The sequence below is a fragment of the Erithacus rubecula genome (genome assembly GCF_903797595.1).
Source record: "Erithacus rubecula genome assembly, chromosome: 11".
NCBI classification, from domain to species: Eukaryota; Metazoa; Chordata; class Aves; order Passeriformes; family Muscicapidae; genus Erithacus; species Erithacus rubecula.
The window spans coordinates 6,359,767-6,379,326 of record NC_136663.1 but is presented as its reverse complement, the minus strand read 5'-3'; the positions used below and the strand labels follow the sequence as shown (position 1 = coordinate 6,379,326).

Sequence of the window (19,560 nt, the reverse complement as noted above, 5' to 3'; positions counted from 1 at the left end):
CTGCAGAATAAAATATTAATGGTCCTGTCTCACCACAGATTTTCACAAAATTAGATATTTAGATCGTGTCAAACCTTGGCTCATCACCAAGACTACTTGCCATAAAATTTCTGACATCAGAAGAGCGACACCTGTATTAAAGTGAAATTTGAAGATTCTCTAATATATAAGTTTGTGAGATGGAGTCCTTATCCACAGCAATCATGCTGTCAGCAGTGCTGTTTGTTTGAATTAATGCTGCAGATTGGATCTGGTTGTTGATGCTGATCTCAACTTATATGTAGGACATAAACTGAATACATTACATTTTCTAACGTGCCCGGCAAGAATTCTCTGACGCAAACACCAAAGCTGAAGTAAGTGGGAGCAGGCAGCTCTCAGCCTGAGGTGCCAGGCCATTAGAAATTCCAGGTTCCTACATGTAAATGTAGTATAGATATCCAAGCTGAAAGGTATCTCAAAAATATAGCCAAAGATTTATATTATTCTGACAACACACTGGAATCAGCTATTACAGCTGACACTGAGCCAAACCCAGTGAAGGAGTCTTTTGATGTATTTCAAGAAACATGTTTAGTGTCCTGTAAGTGCATCTGTCACCACCATCCTCTCAGAAAAAAACCCAGAGAAGGCTGTTTTTGTTTTTTAATCGTTAACCCTGCACTGCTGTGCCTTCCTTCCTCTCTAAGCTTCCCTTTTGTGTAGATGAAACCTGGTGATGCAGTGTTTGCCTATAGGCGTCCTTTTTCCTGCAAACACAGAAAACCCTGAAGAACAAATAAACTGTTTAAGTTGCTGATCCTGCATGTTTGCAAATTCATTGGGAGATTTGGCTCACATGTAAGGACACAAGGATCCGGCTCCTAGGGAATAAACGTCAAAGCACATGAAAAGAAAAGCCTTGGTAGGCACTGGGACTATAAGAACAAAGAGTGCTTCCAAACTGCAGTAGTAAAGACCACTGGGAAATGTGGGATAGTCTGACAGAAACAGTAAGAATGATGGCTCTGAGTCAGGCACTGAATCAGGAAAAAAAAAAAAAAAAGAGAAAAAGAAAGAGGCGAAAGAGGCTTGATCTAAGTGAATTAAAGCCACTTATATTCCTGGAAATGAATTATTTCCTCTTTATCAAAAAAGGGAAAATAAGACAAAGAGGTTAAGAATGTAATTATGCATCACAGAAAGAATTATGTGGCAATTTCTGTCTCCCAGGCTTACGTTCAGGGTACAGACCAAAACTCTGATGCACTGCCTGACTTTGGAGTGTCTCAGCAGCGTTGCCTGTGCTGCTTATTTACTTTTCAGCACTTCCTCTCAGAGGCTTTCTTTTAGCCCATGTCCTCTGCAGGCTTTCAGAGGAAGCTTGGGGTATTATTCTGGGTCCAGAATAAACAGAAAGCACAGCACTGTCTTCTGTGCATAATCCCCCTCCTTCCCCTGTGAATTTACAAATACTGTAGAAAAACAGAATGATCACAGAAATAGCTGTGTTAGAAGATCCCTCAGCACTGAGGACTTGGTTCCCTGCTCTGTCAGAGAGTTCAGACTTATCTGTGACATCATTTACTATTTACCTCGCCCAGGCTCCAAGGAAGTGCCAAAGCCTATGGACCATCTCCCCTCTTTCCCATCTCAGAATATTTTCATTCCACCCATCTCTGGCTGGACACAGTGCCTGAGCACTGTGGCAGGGGGTGTTTCCAATGCACGCCAGTGTTCTGCCCAGTCATATGTCAGGAGGGAGCATCCTCCCTCTGGTATGAACAACATGACCATGAAGGAAGATGAACAGTAACTGCATTATTTCCTTCAGAAGATGGATGGAAGTGAGAGGGAACATGGTTTAGTGAGCTGTGTTTCAGGGCCTTGCTCATCACTTGCATGCCATTGTGCATTTGTTTCCCAGTGTTTACAAAAGGAATTAAGATTGTAAACCAGAAAACCATATTCATGTGCTTTGTAGATTGATGACAGACAGCATAAAATGCTAAAAAAGAGATCAGCTGCAGTTAATCTTCAAAGAACCTATTCACCAATATAAAATTGACAACCAAGATTTCAAATAGTTAATCTCCTTCTGTCCTATATGCTCACTGTCTTTTTGTGTTGCGTGGTTTGGTTTTTTGTTTGCAACTTTGGTTTTTTTATGGATGGAAGCTGTTTGGAAATAGATATACTAAGATTCAGTTATTCCTAAGACTTTATCATTTAATGGCAAAAATCCATTTGCTTATGAATGCATTGAGAGTGCTGCACTGGGCATATCCAGACTGTGCCAATCATCAGAGAGGGACTCGGTCATGCTTAATTGACTGATGGGTAGAAAAACAGTGGGTAGAAAGGGTAGAAAATTTCCTACAGACTTTCTTCTGCCTCTCCTGTTGTGCTGCCTTGGAGTAGATGATGTTGCTGTATTGCAGAGACCACCACGTTAAATTAAGATTATAAAAACAACCCCAAAAGTTTTATGGAGTTGCAAACATCATTATCTTATTATCCCAAAGAAAGTTTATTTCTTGCCAGTTCCCTTGAGAGAAGAGGTTTAAATTGCCCTTTTATGGAAAGACAGCTGCCCAAAAAATCCCCAGAAAAGGCAATCTGAGTATGGGCAGGGCCAGCTGGAGCAGTGGGACTGGGACTGGTGAACCCGTGAAACAAAACTGCAGCAGAAGCTGCTGCAGAGCTCCCTTGGCAAGTGCCCCTTGGAGAAGCCTGAGACAGCTTGGCCTGTGGGAGTCCAAGATGAAGCAAAGTGAACGGGAATGAAAGAAAAAAAAGGCAGGGAAACAGTGGGAAAAGGAAATATTCTTCACCTTGTATGCTGGGAAGATGAAACCCCATTGCACTGGTGCAGGGTTTTGAAGGATGTTTTGTCTTGGGCCCTGACTCTCCCCAAGCCAGCTGAAGTCACCAGTTTGATACACAGTGATGCCAATGAGCACCAAGCCCATGTTTCCCTCCTCTCACAGACACACATTCTGCTGGATTCTTGCTCTTCAGCACAATGGTGAACCAACACTGCTAAAACACCATCTGCTTTGCTGTGTCAAGGGAACCAGCTACCACTGCAGCCACATCACTGAATCACATTACAGCCCCTGGTCTAATGACATTTGTATAGATCTCCAGCTCTCTACTATTTGCCACTAATCAGGGTAGTCTGAAGATAATCATGAAGGGACATTATCCTATTTCTGCCTTAGCTACTCAATTCTTCAGTGAACACACAAGCCAGCATGTCCTGACTTCTCCAATTCCTCTTGCTCTATGTATTTGTCTTCCTTTTAGCAGAAGTAATTGAGGGATCAATGAAGCTACTGTGCCAGGTCTATTGCTCAACTCTCCACTTCCCTGTTGCAGTGGGATCTTGCAGGAAAAATGAAGAAATCCAAAGAAGAGCCAAACCTCTTCTCACACTTGCTCTAAGAAGCCTACCCTGCCTGTGTAATAGATGCTGTTAAACATGATTTACCCTTAAAAGATTAAATTTCTTTTCCTTACATCCCAATGGAGACAATGTTAGGGTCCATATTAGCACTATTGACTGCTCATTTCTTCTTTCTGCTTTAGCATTCCAAAAAAACTAGGTAAAGCTTCTTCCCTGTTACAGAGAAGGGCTTGAAACTGCAATGAATTTAATGTAATTAATGGAATTATTTAGGATTTTAATCAATGGAGCTTCAGAATTTAACCAACCATCTTAAAACCATTGTATTTATTTCTAAGATTCAAAATGTTATGTTAATAATTTAAACAATTGTAGGTAATATCCTGTTACATTGACCTTGAACATGCTGATAAACATAGTAAATACAAAACATTTGCTTCCTAAAATGAAAAGATAAAATGCTCAGTCACTTAGAGCTTCACATGGAAATCATCAGGAAAACAGCTCCTGTTCTAAATGGAGCTGTCAAACTGACAGGTTGCGAAAGAAACCTATTCCCAGCTATTCAGTAGTAACAAAAGATCAAGATGATCCAGTTTCATCAGACCATCAAAGAGGAAGACTTGAATTTGTTGAATTCAAATCAGTTTTCTCTGTTTGCTCACTTAGGCTGGTCCTAACTGCAGGAGTTAAGAAATTCGTAATAAACTGAGCTGTTACTCATTCCAAGAACATCAAATAGCTGTCAATTATAAGGTGGCAGAGACTTGAATAAAAATGCAACTGCCTTTTTTGAGAAATACTTTGGGCTGATCACAGCCACTTTGACGTAAGATTCTCTGCATGTGCAATTAGCAACTCATTCTGGCAGTTTCCTTATGGGAATTTTTCCAGGGATATTTGATGCAAATGTCTCTGAGAATCAGCTGTGGATGCATTATGAGGATCATTTAGAAATATTTTCTGGAAAAGACACCTCTGTATCTGCTATAGTTTAAACAAGAATGTACAGCTTTATCAATTCCTGACCCTTTGTCCCTGTCCAGCATTCAGCTCTACACTCTACTCCAGCCTTTTCTTCTTTGGAGCAGTGGAAACCTTGGGGTTTTTCCACTTGCTTGTTCATGTATTTACCAAGATGCTTGAGGCTACTTTGCAAAGGTGCTACTGCTCTGCTGGTTGACATTCAGCATGGGCAAGCAGAGCAGGCCAAGGAAAGAAGCAACAAGCCAGGAAGGAACAAAAACCTTTCAATCTTGAGTTCTTGTTCCAAACGTCTTTGAATCAGCAGCTCTGGGCCCATCCCAGCTCCTGAAGGAATGCCAGTTCAGAGCTGTGAGTGAATAAGGTGTGTGCGGGGGCGACTGCTTCCCTGTCATTTGTGAGAAACCTCATTTTAAAAAGTGCCTCTTCTTTTGCTGCCTTACAGGGGCTTGAATGGCTCAGAGGAGCTGGGAATGGCTCACAGAGGCTTTTTGTTCGTGGCCTGTTGCCCAGTGCAGCCCAGCCCAGGCCAGGAGTGAGCAGGAGCTGTTGCCGTGTCAGCACAGCCTGGCAGATGATGTGAGCTGTGCCTCGGTCCAGGAGCATCACAAAAGCCAGCACTGCCCTTGTCCCCAAGTGACTCTTGGCAAGCCAGGGCTGTTTTGGGGCAGGACAGAGCCGAGGCTCTGGGGAAGCAGCTCCTCCTGCCTTGCATCCTTCCCTGCACTGCGAGGGGGAGCACCAGCCTGTGGAGCTGTTGGTGCCTTCCCCAGCACTGGGATGACACGCAGTGAAAACAGGCTGGCAGGGGGAACAGAAATCAGGAGCATCTTGGGTTAGGAGCACCAATATCTTCTGGTAAAAAATACACGCAAGAGCATGAATGGTTTCATTCAGAGTTTTGGACCAAAGCCCTCTGTATATGAGGAAAATCATTAGCACACCATTAGCTCTCGTGCATTAAAATCGAAATTACTTCTTTATTGTAATCTCTAATTTTATTTTATAATGTTTTTACTATTTCTTTTTTGTAGTTTGCTTGTTTAGTTTCTCATACTGGTCATTTTCACTCTGCTTCTATTTAATTTCACTTCTCTGTTTGCTCGCTTGTTCTTCCATCTGAAAACCTCACATGTTGGGTAACTTACTCAGCAGCAAGGATAGAAGGAAACAGGTGGGCAAGCAATCTGAATTCTGATTTTGGCTCTGCCACTGGTTGCTTGGCAGGCTGCTTCCACCACTCTGTGTCTTACTTTCCCAGAGAAAGAGATTCATAGTTGAAGAACAGTTAAAAATTTTTGACAAAAAAGAGCTGTACAACTACTTAGTGCTATTTACTGAAGGAAAACACACATAAAACCAGGTATTTTATTCCATGTACTTCTTAAAATGTCTGTCAGTTAAACCCAGTAAGCCTCTACCTTGTTCCTCCATGGTGCCATTTCCAGTATCATTAATTCACAACTGAATCCCCTTTCCCTCAGGAATGGCTGGGGTCAGAGCAGCACTGCTGATGCTGATGGAGGTAAAGAGCCAGCAGCAGCATTATGCTGAAAAGCTTCCTAAAAATGATCTCTGTCTCCTTGCTGACCTGGAAACCCAGCCTCTCATATCAGATTTCCTGATTCATGACCATAAAACTCTTCAGGTACCAAAAGTTTTGTAAGTTACATGGCAAAACTTCAAAACTACAAGCTTGAGTACCACTGCTGACAGCTTGGTGTAAGCTCAGCCTCAAAGTCCAGGGGAAGATGAACCACATCTGTAATTATTCTGAATGCAGCCCTTGCCTGCAGTGAGTATTTTTTGCTGCACTGCACCCGAGGGTTAGCTTAGATTCCAAAAATGAATTTGTGAACTTCACTGTAATGCAACTGCAACTCACAGAGTTAAATTCTTGGTTCATTTTACTGATCTTCACCGAAGCATTTGCCAGTGTGGCCCCTGGGAGCTTGGTGTTCTGCAGGCTGCAGGAAGCTGCCATGAACTGTGCTCAGGGGGACAGTGTTGAGGTTATGTGCAGCAGGATTTTGGATGTGAATGTGTTTGTGGGTGGCACTGTGTGGATACACATACTAAAAAATGTTACACCTGTGGTTTCCTAAGATTAGGTAGCAGTGGAATGCAAGAATCTTTCATTAAAAATGTGAAAAGCAGTTTGGTTTTGTTGTGATTAGAAAGTGGCTTATATTTGTAAGAATTTCTAAAGGTAATTAATGTAACTGATCATGCTTATTCAGTTGGCTAGCTGACTTGTTCTATGAAAAGGCCAAACAATTTCTGCACAGACTGAACAAAATAATACTTCTTTAATACTCCTTTCTTTCTAATTCCACGCTTTTACTATCCATGTCAGGTTACTGAATGCTTTGTTAAGCTCCTTTCATGACTATTCATTTTCTTTTTTGTCTCCACTCCTTACACTTTATACCTGGCACATAACTTTAATGTACATTATACTTTTCATTTGTTGAGGAAGTAACTGAAAACTCACAAAAAGTGATCACTTGCTTTCCCTTTGCAGCACATTAGTCCTTGTTTGCTCCCTACTGCACACAGTGTAAAATTCTGAGGGGTTAGGATTAGGTTTGGTGTATGGTAAAGTAAGTGTAATATCCAAAGCAGGATGTAGAAAGTGTCATGCTCAGAATAGGTGGGAGAAGACCTACTTGGCTGAAAAAGACTGGGAGATTTTTCAAACTGAGAGTTAAAAAGGGATCTTCATTGTCTCTGCTCCTCCCATCTGCTGTTCTCTGCAGCTGCAAATGAGGCAGAAAGCCAACATCGTGACATTTGAGCAGACAGCACTTTATGGAAGTGTCTATTACAATTCCACACCCACTGCCATGGTAGGACGGAGCCTTCTCCCTGGACAGGGCAAGCAAAAGTGCTGCCAGAGTCACAGCTGATGCGAGGCTTCTTTCCCCGAGTCTGGCATTTGTAGGCACTCTTACATTTTTCTGTGTGGGTTTTAAATAAGATTCCCCTTCTTCTGCTTGCTTACTCCTCTCCCCCTCCAGAAGGAATCAGAGGATTTGTAAAACGCACTGTTGAGTTTTCTCAGCCCTCACGTGCCATCCTTGCCAGGGGCTGGGCTGGGCTGCAGCAGCAGAGAGCGTGCAGAACACCGTGAGTGAGATGAGCTTTGCCTCTGCCTCACCGAGTCATCTCAGACAGCGGTGAAATACCCTGCAAATCACATCTGAGAAATACCCTGCAAATCACATCTGAGAAATACCCTGCAAATTACAGCGAGCACGTGAAACCCACGACTGATCCCACGTCAAACTGATCTTAGGAGGGAGCACTACACATGAAATGGCTTTTTCAGCCCCTTTGATATCTGCCACTGTTCTTTTACAATGAACACTTTCAGCGGTTCCACGAGTATCCTTCATCATTTTATCTGAAAGAAATACACGCATATAAATAGGCTGCACGTAAAGCATCTATCCATATATCCCCACTCCCTTTTTTGTATTTAAATAGTGTTCAGTGATGGTTCAGTTCTCTTGAAAGGGTGAGTCACCTGCAGCTGCACAATGATCTAGCTGTGTAACTTAATAAAGTATTTTACTGGACCTCAAAAATAAATACACTGATATCTACTGTCATTATTTTGGTTTGTGCTTATATTATTTTTCCTTAATTTTTAGTTTTAATTAAATATTAGAAAATTAGGGTCTGGAAGAAAGGAGTGAACGTTAGACTCCAGTGAGAGTAAAACCAGGAGACTGAGGGTAAAGCAGGAAAACCGTTTCTGTTATATTTAGGAATGAACTGACGAAGGGATATCTGAAGAAGAATATGTTTTCCATCATGTATATAGAATACAAAGATAATATATGTAATCCTGCTTAACAGAGTAATTAAATCAGTAAATTAAATGAACTTTTAAGTCTCGTGCTCTCCACAAGGTTTGACTAAAATGAAGTGTGATTGCTCACTTATTAATAAGGGGTTAAGTGCCATTTTCATTCCTAGATCTGGCAAGAAAGATGTAAAGTGAGGGAGAAGAGATGTAGATTAGCACATCTCACCTGAAGAGCTGCAGATTGCAGTGGCAGAAGAGCTGTCAGACATTAACAAAGAAAGGATAAAGCAAAGGCCATAGTGCAGCTGTGCGGAGGACAGTAACACAAACAACCCTGGAAGGAAACCAGCCTTGCCACTGGAGAGGTGTCAAGGAAGTGACTGCCCCTTTGGTGAATGAATTCTGAAGTCTGAATGAGCAATTTTTTTTTTCTTTTGTTTTCCTGAAGTCAGTCAAAGGGATTGTGTGATTCAATCACAATCACCAGTGCAGGGGATTCCCTCTGGATCTATGGCTCTTAACTATGGGTTGGTTTGTTTTTTTTCTCCTCTGTCTTGTCTCCTGAGCAAACACCACACCTTCTTGTGTATCCTGAAGAGTTTTGGGAAGCAATCAGATAATTGGCTAATGAATGAAATGTGGGGGCTTCCTGGTACAGGCAAAGTACCAGGCTGACAGTGAACCCTTCCTTACTCTGGAACCAAGGAAAGACACGCAGAGACTCTGGTGGTATTTCCAGTCATTTAGATTATCCGTGTCCCTGTCCATCTTTGTGCCTTTCAGCCTCAGCCCTGTCGAGACTGGGAGGTTTTTTAGAAAATATCTCATTGCTTCCTCATGCCCACTCACTGATCTCCCATGTTGTTTCACAAATTTCCATCAAAAGGGTGTTTAGGGTGCTGCTGGAGCTGTCCTGGCTGATATTTTCAGTTACAGCTGAATCAGCACAATCTCCAAACAGGTTCCCTTCCTCTGCCTTCCCTTCGGAGGTGTTTCAGACTCACCGGGCAGGAATCCAAGCTCCAGTAGAATTTAATCTATCAGAAACCAAAGTTGCTGTGCTGGCTGTAGTAGCTCATAATTCAAATGGAACATGTTAGAGAAACTGATCTGGATATTGATTTTAAAAACTAATCTGGCACTGTGTCCCAAGATTTCTCTTTCACTGCAGGACAAATTGATGCCTTATATAAAATCTAAAAGAATACAAAGCATATTGCAGAACTGGCATAAGAATGGCTCCATTAGGGGTAGCTCTGATTTTGTAGAGTGGGGTTTGGCATGTGAAACCAGTGATCAGAAGCCCAACTGGATTAAAGCTGGTGGTAAAACACTGCCAGCAGGAGAACTGGGGATTTCTATTCCATTAGGAGTTTGTAACTGCATCTAATAAATTACTAAACTGACTACCCAGTGGGTGAGATGAGTTTTATAAGGAGAGGCAGTTGGTGTTGTTTGTGTTGGTTGGTCCAAGGTAAGATATTCCTGTTTGCCTTGGACCACCACAGCCAATGCCACCCCTGCAGGAGGAGTTCTCCTGTGGAGAGCCCTGTCCTGTGAGCTTCATTTTCACTGCCTGCAACTGAAGAATCTTCCCCGTCTCCCAAATGAGTCATAAGGATAAATTATGTAATTGTAAATGTTTTACTTAGCACTGGAAGGACAAAACCTGACAATTGAATAATATGTAACTACCCAAATTCCATCTGAACTTTTCTAGGGCTTTCCTAGCTGCCTGTTATTTTCCAGAGTTGTTTGAAAACAGAAGATGAGAAATGATGTGCTCATTTTGGAATGATATCTTGTCAGTAATCACTCCTCAGGGTTCTGAAGATTGTACTAGGGAAGGGAAGAAGCATATTTTAAGGGAGAACTATCCTTGAGCCAGTTTCTCCTCTTTATAAAAATTGAAGTTACTTATATGGTGATACAGTGACTCTGAGACAAGTGTATTTTCCTCAACTATGGTCCAACAAAATCAAACTCATTCCTTGTTGATTTTTGCTGTGTGATCACTCATTAAATGCAAAGTAAACACATTGCTGAATGGCATCTGTCCTTTGGATAAACGAAGACAGATGTATTGCAGTGCAGGGAAGCACAACACAGACTTTGCAACCAGGACAGAGCTATTAAAATCATAGGCTTGAGTCAGTTAGGGAATGTGCATGTTTTTTAAGACTGATTTAGGGTAAGCAATGAGCTGTTTCATTACAGTATGTGCTGTATGTTCCAGCACGTGTTGTATTTAATACTGAGCCATATATCAGTAACATAGTAATAGCTTAAAGATTGCTTTACTCACAGAAGTTTTGGTACTCAGTAGAATATTTTGCAGAAATTTGTCATTTTATGTTGCTGAGGGTGTGGCAGGCTCGTGCTGAGAAGATGGATGGTGCAAGTGTGCCACGTTTGGTGCTGGAGGGCAGAGCAGGGCTGCCTTGCGCTGGCTGTGCTGAGGCTCTGACTTCTGCACGGGTGGCCCTGTGGCATCGGGGACAGTGGAGCAGGACAGACTCAGAGGTGTGGCCAGAGCACCCCACAAATCAGTATCTTTCCAAATCCGTATCTTTCCAGGGCTCTGGCTGGCTGTAATTGGAGTTTGGCAATCTGATTGCAATAGGAGCATCAGAGGTGGAATGGTCAGACAGATCCACAACACGGCTGACAAACCCCTGGCGGTCAGTCCCGATGGTCTGTCTGTCTTCAACACGCTGCTGTGAGGAGGGCGGCACCATTATGGGATGTGGGATTGTAGTTCTGTGAGGAACACACAGGATTTGAGTGCCCATTCTACATTTTCTCCCCTCCACATTACTGATCTGTGAAGTTCAGTGGACTCAGTTCAGTGGACTCAGTCCTTGCTATTAACCGAAGAGAAACACCACACCCGCGTGCTGAGGGGAGATGGGACTTTAATTGATCACAGAATCAATTAGGTTGGGAAAGACCCTAAGATTATGAAGTTCAGTCTGTGACTAGTGTCAACAAGACCATAGCACTGTGTGCCATGGCCAGTCTTTCCTTAAACACCTCCGGGGCGGTGGCCCCACCACCACCTTCAATCCCTTTCTTTGAAAAAATTCCTTTTAATGAAAGGAATGTCCAACCTAATCATGTCATGGCTTGAGACTGTCCCCTCGTCCTGTGGCTGTTCCCTGGGAGCAGAGCCTGGCCCCGCCCGGCTGCACCCTCCTGTCAGGGAGTTGTGGAGAGCAATCAGGTCCCCCCTGAGCCTCCTTTTCTCCAGCTGAGCCCCCCGGGTCCCTCCCCGGGCCACTCCAGTGGAGCATCAGCTGTGGAATGCCGGGGCCATCCTCAGCCCCGTGTCCCGTCCCTCACGGCTGTCGCTCAGTGTCCCCATTCCCCGTGTCCCGTCCCTCACGACTGTCCCTCACACGCGGGGTGACAGAAGCACCGCCCGCAGGGGGCGTGGCGCAGCGCGCGCTCTGACGTCACGCGGCGCTGCCATGGTAACGGCCCGTCACGTTGTCCGGTCCATGCGGGCGGGGCGGAGCCGCTCCCGCCCCAGCAGCGCCATGGCGGCGGCTCGGTGACACCGCGCTCCGCGGCCGCCCGGACACCGCAGGTACCTCCGCCCGGGGGATGTCCCCGCGGCCGGGCTCTGCCCGCGGCCGGCTCTGCCCGCCTTCCGCGGCTCCGCGCGGCCGCCCCAGGGCGGTGCCCGGCGCCCCCGCGGCTCCGCTGGCCGCGCCGGGGCCGGGGAGCCTCGGCCGGGCGGGGCCGCGTGGGGCCGCGGGCCGCGCTTCCCGGCGCGGCGGCAGCGCCGGCCGCTCCCGCGGGGCTGCGGGCGGGCGGGAGGCTCCAGCGCGCTTCCCGCCCGAGCCGCGGAGCCCGCGGACGGGGTCGGCCCCGGCGGGGCGGGCTCGGGCTCGCCGGTCCCGGGGAGGGTCCCGGGGAGGTCCCGGTGCCGCGTCCGGCGCTGCCCCCGCGGGGCCGCCCGGCAGCGCCGCGCCCGCCCCGCCCCTTGGGCGGCCCCATCCGCGGCGCTGGGGGGGCATGGGCGGCACCACCGCAGCGCTGCGGGGGGCGGCAGGGAGGCAGAGCTCGGGCGGCGCCGCCGGCAGCGGCCCCAGCGCCGTGAGAGCCCGGCAGGTGAAGCCCCCGGCAGGGAGAGCCCCGCGGGACGGGGCCCGGGGCGGCCGCGGGGCGAGGGCGCGGTCCCGGGCTCCGCCGGGAGCGGAGGGATGGGCGGGCGGCAGCGCCCGGTGCCGTCCCGCCCGCCCCGGGGCGCGGGCACTGCGCCCGGCTCGGCGGGAAGGGAGGGGCCGGGGCAGGGCGCGGAGGGTCCCCGAGGTGGTGCCGGGGCTGCGGAGGGGAGGGAGCGGCTCGGTACCCCGGGCTGGGAGGTGAGCGGGGCGGGGGCAGCGGCCCCCGGTGCCGCCGGGTCCGGCTCGGACGCAGCCGGGCTGCGGGTCCGTGCGGGCCGGGAGCAGCTGCCGGTCCCGGGCAGCCCGCGCGGGCAGTGCCGGCGGGCACGGGGCTGCGGAGCGCTCCGGCTGCACCGGCACCTGCGCCCCGCTCTGTGCTGCGGGCGGCAACGGGCTCGGGAGCGGCTGGGGAAGCTCCGCTCCCGGGTCCGAACATGCCCAGGGCAACCCAGCCCCCGGTTGGGTTTCAGCGTTCCATAAATCGGCTTTGTGGCGAGGGGCTGTGACTTACATGCCTTGCGTGACCGTTGTGGCAAAGGTGAATTGGAAGGTGCTCCCCGTCTTTAGGAAAAGTGCAAAGTCATTAGGTGCTTTTCGTGTCATACTTTGTAGGTATTGCTCATTTCTCCATCCAGGTTTATTTTACTTCTCTTATATCTGCTTTTTTGTTTTTGCACTTGTTGCTGAGATTATAATCTTTAATTTTTAGTTTGCTTTCTGTTGGGAATTGTGACAAGCATCCAAATTGCTACTAGCTATAGATGTGGTAGACTAGTTTATGCTGTAATATTATCTAAATTAATGCAAAATAAGTCTCTGATCTGTTCCCTCCTGTTAATTACACAGAGAGAATGTTGTCTTTTATTTGACTGGTTATTGTAACTTGGAAAGTACATGATTTTCCAGGATGGTTTTCAGTTCTGAAATAGAAGTGGGGTAAGTCTCAAAGCTAAGTATGAGCTGAGGAAAAAAGTGCTTAATTTAATTAGATGTAATCAATTTCTGAAGCAACAAAGGAGTAGGTGCTCCTCTGCTGGGTGGAGAGTACTGGGGAAGGAAGGGGAAAGAATGGCAAAATGGTGCAGGGAGAGGAGACAGGTACCAGGCTGTAAAACCCGCTGTGAAAGCCAGGGAGGGATGGAAACTGTTCCGTAGGAATAGCACGGACGTGAGTCTGCAAAGTCATGGGAGTGTTCAGGGGAAAACCTGAAGCTGCTTCCTGACTTGTGTTAGAAATATGGGAAGTGATGTAAAAGATGGTCACTAACCTGGCAGTGAAGTGTCAGCTGCAGGAGGTGCACTCAGAGCTGGGGGGAGTCTGCAGCCGTGCTAACAGGAATAATAACTATATCAACAAATTAAGATGAAACAAACCACATGACAAGCACACACAGTCCTGAAAGTCTCTTAATGGGATGGAAATTTCAGTGGGTTTTTGCAGGGTTTGTTTGTGATTTTTAAACATGATAGCTGTGGTGAAGTTAATTTGTGCTTCCAAAGAACAGACTGATGTTATCTTGGAAGAAGGGGGCTAGGGAAATGAGGGAGATTGTAAGTACATGGACGTGTCTTGCTGTGTGTCTGCTCTGGCAAACTATATTTTGAATTATTATTTCTCTAAAATGAGCAGTTTTCACAGTGGATAATGCAGATGGGTTATACAAATTTAATAGGCTGAGAACTAAGTTCTCATAGAACTATGCTGTAATGATATGTATCTTTAACCTTTCATGTTAATAATGAAAAAATTGAGTTTGAGTTACAGATGCATCTTTCTCTCTCTTCTGTATTGTTAAAGTGCTGCACAAATAGCTGCTGCTCTATCTCTACTCCAGCCCTTTTCTGAGTGCTTGGCAAGTTGGTCTTGATTAACTGATCTGGTCATTTAAATCTTAAGTAAAAAATTGTTGGCTGCAAATGTCATCAGTTAAATTTATGTTGGATAAGGAAAGTTTCAACTGTATTTTCATGTTGCTTAGTTGAGGACTAATACATGTGTTTAATTTGTCCAAGTATTTTAGTTTTCAAGTTTCTAAAGAAAAATGTAGGACTCAAAAACTGCACTAGAAAATCTTGCAAAAATATTTTTGAATACAGAACTATTTAGTTCTCTCCTGGACCATTATGGAACTTCTAAAAATGGCACAACATTTATGAATATAAGATTTTGAAAGTGAATAAGAAATACAAATAAAAAAATCCCCACAGTATGTAGATAAGGGATCTTCTTCAGTGACTCTGTTTTCTGCCAGAGTCTTTAATTTATGACTGTTGTGTTAGTGAAAGCAGTTATTCATATTTTTATATCTCACAAGTCACTTTGAGATGTCTTACCGAACTAGTAAGAAATTCAGAATCTCTGAGCTTGACGTGCAGTGCATGCTCCTAGAATGTAAATACTTTGGGACAGTGATAATGCACTGATTGTGTTTTGTGCTTAACACTGTCTGGAAATATCAATGCTCAGATTAATGCAGCTCCCAAGTGCCTGGAACCAACTGTTTAGAAAGTATGCATAGTATTGCTAATCAAGAAAATGTTTTTTAAGTTGCACCAGAATTTTTTCTGTTTTCTAATTGGATGCAGACCTGTCACTTACTTCATCTTCTGAAGTGTGTAATTAAATTTAGTTGTTATTGTTTTGTTCTTGTATGAAACTTCTGTGTTTTGCAACCCAGAATTTTGTAACAGAATTTACGTGAAGGACCCGAAACAGAACTAGAGCAATTGCTCCTGAGAAACATGGAATGTGTGCTGTTCTCTTGAGCTGTGCTCTGGTACCTGATACTGGTGCAGAGGGTTCCAAGGAGCTTCCTGGATAACGGGAGGCAGGGCTGCACTGAGCTGCAGCTTTAGTTAAAAGGATGGCTCTGTTCATGCTTGGGGTCATGTCTGCAGCAGTGTTTGAACAACAGAACTGTCTTTGCAGAGAGCCTGAAACAGAAGAGCAGGAGGGGAATTCCTGAATGCTTTGAGTGAATGTCAGCCTGGATGCCACCAGTGACACTGGATGTGAGATGATTGTGAGTGGCTGGAGCTGCTGTGGATAGTGCCTGGGGAAAGCTGGGCTGAGGGTTTGTGAAAGCCAGAATTAACACTGCTACTCATGGACATGGCTGGCAGATGCTTATGCACTTCACTGAAGATGGTTTCATTTCATTTAAGGTGTCTCAGCTTCCAAAAGTTTGTGAAATGCTGACACACTAAGCCAAATTTTGATTCAGTTACTGTAACTCCTGCAATCTCTTGCTTTTTAAAAGGGCTTAAACTGAAAAGAAGGGGAAAGAGGGAAGTGTCTGTATTGCAGAGCAAAAGGCACCCTCAAGTGCCACCTATTACATAAAATTAATTCTTTGGGGAGAAACAGGTTTGACAATCTGCAGGAACTGTTTTCTTTCTCCTTCTTATGTTAGATCTCAGACAAATATTAATCATATGGATTTTCAGTGTAAGCCAAATATTTGAGTCATTGTGAATCCCAGTGTTTTGAAACATTAAAAGAGCTGAGTAATGTTAACATTGAAATTATTTTTTAAGGTTTTAATTTTCAAATGGGGTGGGGGGAGGTGAACAAAATGAAATCATAAAATCAATCTCAGGATTGAATGTGCTTCTTAAATGAGATTGGTTTTGGAGCTGCTTTCAGTGACTGTCTTGGCAGCTTTACAAGAACAAATCACCTCATTGCAATCAGCACTGGGAACTCTTGGACCTGCCTGGTTTGTTTTCATCATGCAGGTATTAATTCAGGTGGTCAGCATCCAGTGTAGCACAGAGCATCCAAGCAGTTTCCAGATAACCTGATGATTTAATTCTTGTTGGATTATTTATGTTTTTTTCTGTTATATATATGCATATATATATGTAGTAATTATTTCTAACATAAATTGCACTTCTGTAATTTTATGTTTATATATTGAAATGCAATTTGTGTGGTATTTGTGTGCATTTGAAGTCTTGTATTAAAATTAAAGGTGCTCTTTTATGATCTGTTGCTGAAATGTGATATTTAAAATTGGTTGAAAAGAAATATTTGATCTGAGTATTTTTCTGGTGACCCTTTGTGTCATAATTGGTTGTTTTAGGTGATTGTTCATATAAAACAGTTTTATTCCTAGTTTGGAAAAGGAAGACATTTTTCTTCTTTCAGATCTTGATTTAAGTTGAGCTTAGTTGTTACTGAGCTGGAAAAAGTATTCAGATTCCATGTATAGATGTTATGATTGTCAAAATCTGATTTCACACATTAAATTTAGTGTGCACCTAGTGATTTGATCAGCGTTGATGATTTGACTTAAAGATTTTGACAGTGCAGTGTAGTGTCACAGTGCTAAGAGTTAGTAAATTGGAGTACACTAGGTTTTAGGTAGTTAAATTCTGTAAAAGCTTTCTCTCCCCATGTAAAATATGAATAAGATTTAGGACCATGTATTTATCTTGTGTTGCTGGAGCCCTTCCCTTTGCTTGTGCACAGTGCTGATGAGAAGATTGAGTTTTGTTTTAATCTCAACATTAGGCATGATAAAAGCAGACTTAAAAAAACACAGCAAAGTTTCCATGACAGCATCAAGTCTAGATGCCCTAGAATTTCAAGAAATTAATCAGGACATTGGTACCATTTTCCTTCCATTGAATGGTAGGAAGGACATAGCAGGGGGGTTGGGTGCTCCTGACTATTTCAGCAGAGAAGAGCAGTGCTCCACAGGGAAGTGTTACAGCTTTTTATAGGACACTGAATGCCTGTTCTCAGTCTCACTGGCTGATACTTTTTGGACAAGAAACTTCATTGCTTTTTCAAGTAGTTTTAATACAAGGTGTCTAAGTACAAAATTAATGGAAAGTATGGAGAATGAGATGACCCAGAAGTAAAACTGTGCCTTGGTGCTACAAACACAACCTTAATTTCTAAGGTATGCACCAGAAAAGGGGAAGCTCCTTTTTTGTTTTGGAAGCATCACTATAGAGGGAGCTGGATTATTAATTCATTTTTATACAGTAAAATAAAAATACTAGTCCAGAGTAAATGTCCTGTAAATGAGTATTTGATGATGTGAGTGCTTCACTGCAGTTGCCCACACTTTAGGAAAAAGCAACTAATTTGGAAGGTCATTAAGGAGATGGAAGGTCATTAAGGCATTTTTTTCCTGCTCATCTGTTAGATGTTCTTACAACTGCAGATAGATGGGCATTAAAAGCAGAATATGCACTTTGGGAAGGAATGGAGTGAAGAAAGTTAGCTTTTCCTGGTGGTGCTGCTTCAGAAGCTCAATGAATTCTCCTTTCTCAATCTCTACAGAAACCTCATGGCCCTGAATCATGGAGCTTTGGTAACTGTGACAGGATGAGAGCTGAAAGGCCAACAACCTTAGCAAACAGTAGAATTGCTGCAGAGTTTCAGAGCTGTGGCTGTGTTTGCCTTGTCATTCACAGGCATCTCTGTGCTTGGTGTGTAGCTTCTGGAAGCAGGAGCTTAAGAATCTTTAGCCATTTTTACCAATCCATCATTCACCACTGCTGGGAAGAACAAGTGGTGGAATACATATCTCAAACATTAAACCCAAAAAGACTTCCAAGAGCAATGTCTGTGGTGGGGGCTAGAACAGGCAGGGGTTTAGCTGAGCTGCTGTCCTGCTCACCATGACTGAGACAAGCAGGAGCATTTAGAGCAGCAGTTCAGTGGATTGGAAAGACCCTTGAGCAAAGCAGGTTGTGGAGCCATGGGCTCTCTCCTGGCTGTGGTGCCTGACTGATTATTCCTGTCTATAACCTCAGGCTTTGTCTCCACAGGGGAATTCTGCTATTTATAACCTAGTGAGCATCATGTGTTCATAAAAAAGTTTTCATATAAAAAAGTTGCTCTTTGTGGAAGACTAGTACAGGTGGGAATCAATACTGTACTTCTTTGCAGCAGCAGTTTGTTTCTTTTATCCTCTTCTGTTGGAAACTTCATCTAGGCCCATTTTCTTTCAAGGCAGGTAGGTAATTTCTGAGTATGGACCAGTTAAAAATTGCTTCTACAAAGACAGCCTTTGTTTTGAGAGCCCTGCAAGTGTGGAGATAGTTAGGAACACAGTGCTGCTGATTCCTTCTTTCGTCAATATTGGATGTTGTATCTTCTTTAGTAAGCAGCTGCTTGAAAACAAACATTGCTGCTTGGGAAAACATCAAAAGGAATTCCAAGCAGTATAGATTAGATATATCAGTCTCATCACAAGTGGTACCAGAAGTAGCTGCACAGCCCATGTGCTCTTAATCCCATATTTGCAGTAATGAGGGTGGAAAAACAGTAGATAGGGGTTTTACATTCTAGCATTGAATTTCTGATCATTCTGTAGTGTGAGGTTTTTGGTAGAAAGTATATGTATGTCATAGAAATGTGAATCTCAAAAAAACCCCCAAAAAACTTTAGAAAAGCCTGCTAAGGTAGCCTGAACTCTAGTCTGGAAGAGAACTTAATTTTCATGGCTTCAAATCACAAGTAATTGACCAGAAATGTATTGTAAATCCAAAAGCAAAATGAAAATGAGACCTGAGGGCAGTAGTTTTATCTGCCCTTTGGATAATTTGTATTTAAAAAAGCAGAGATGTTTCTGTTGGCTTGTTCAGCTGTGAAAGGGTGCAGCTGTAAGCTGTGTGCAGCACATAATGCCTCGCTGTGGCTGCGGTACCAGGGCAGTGCCAGTGGTGCTGCTGGGGACCATGGAGCCATCAAATGCATGGCTTCTCCTGAGCTGATGGGACATTTGAAAGGATGCAGTGTGTGTGTGTGTGTAACTGGTACTGCTGGGCTTTCTGCTCCTCAAGAGAGTGAGAATGCTCCACTTTGAAAAACTGTCAGTCAGTAATTATTGTGGGCCAGTGAGCAGTCATTGAGCTGAATGGAGACACTTTTCCTGTCCACACTGTAGTTTCTCTTCATGTGTGTCTTCTCTGCTGACTTTAAACCTAAAATTTTCTGTGCACTTGGTGCTTTTCATGCACACTGTGCAGTCTGCTCACTCTCAGATAACAGGAGGCTGCTTCAGTAATCTTTTGTGCCTGTAGGTGCCAGACCAGATTTTATATGCATAGCACTGCTTGGCCCTACATGATGCCACTTCAGGAAATACCAATGCATTAGCCCCTTAAAAAAATCTAAAGTCAAACTTGCTTAGAGATGGATTTAAATGCAAATGAGGGTCTTTCAAAATGACTTTGAATTG

The 19,560-nt window shown here is 44.3% G+C and overlaps 1 protein-coding gene across 3 annotated transcripts in view; it reads left to right on the top strand.

Moving 5' to 3' along the window:
* Positions 1–11,663: 11,663 nt before the first annotated feature.
* The window catches only part of GNB4 (G protein subunit beta 4), a 30,756-nt gene continuing 22,859 nt past the window's right edge, over positions 11,664–19,560 (top strand). Inside the window, exons 1-2 of one of the 3 annotated variants that reach the window (XM_079314658.1) lie at positions 12,233–12,302; positions 15,288–15,381. The gene's annotated coding sequence lies outside the window, so the exon portion shown is untranslated. Of the gene's footprint in view, positions 11,776–12,228; positions 12,303–15,287; positions 15,382–19,560 lie in introns of those variants that run through there. The other 2 variants (XM_079314657.1, XM_079314659.1) reach the window with 2 other exon arrangements.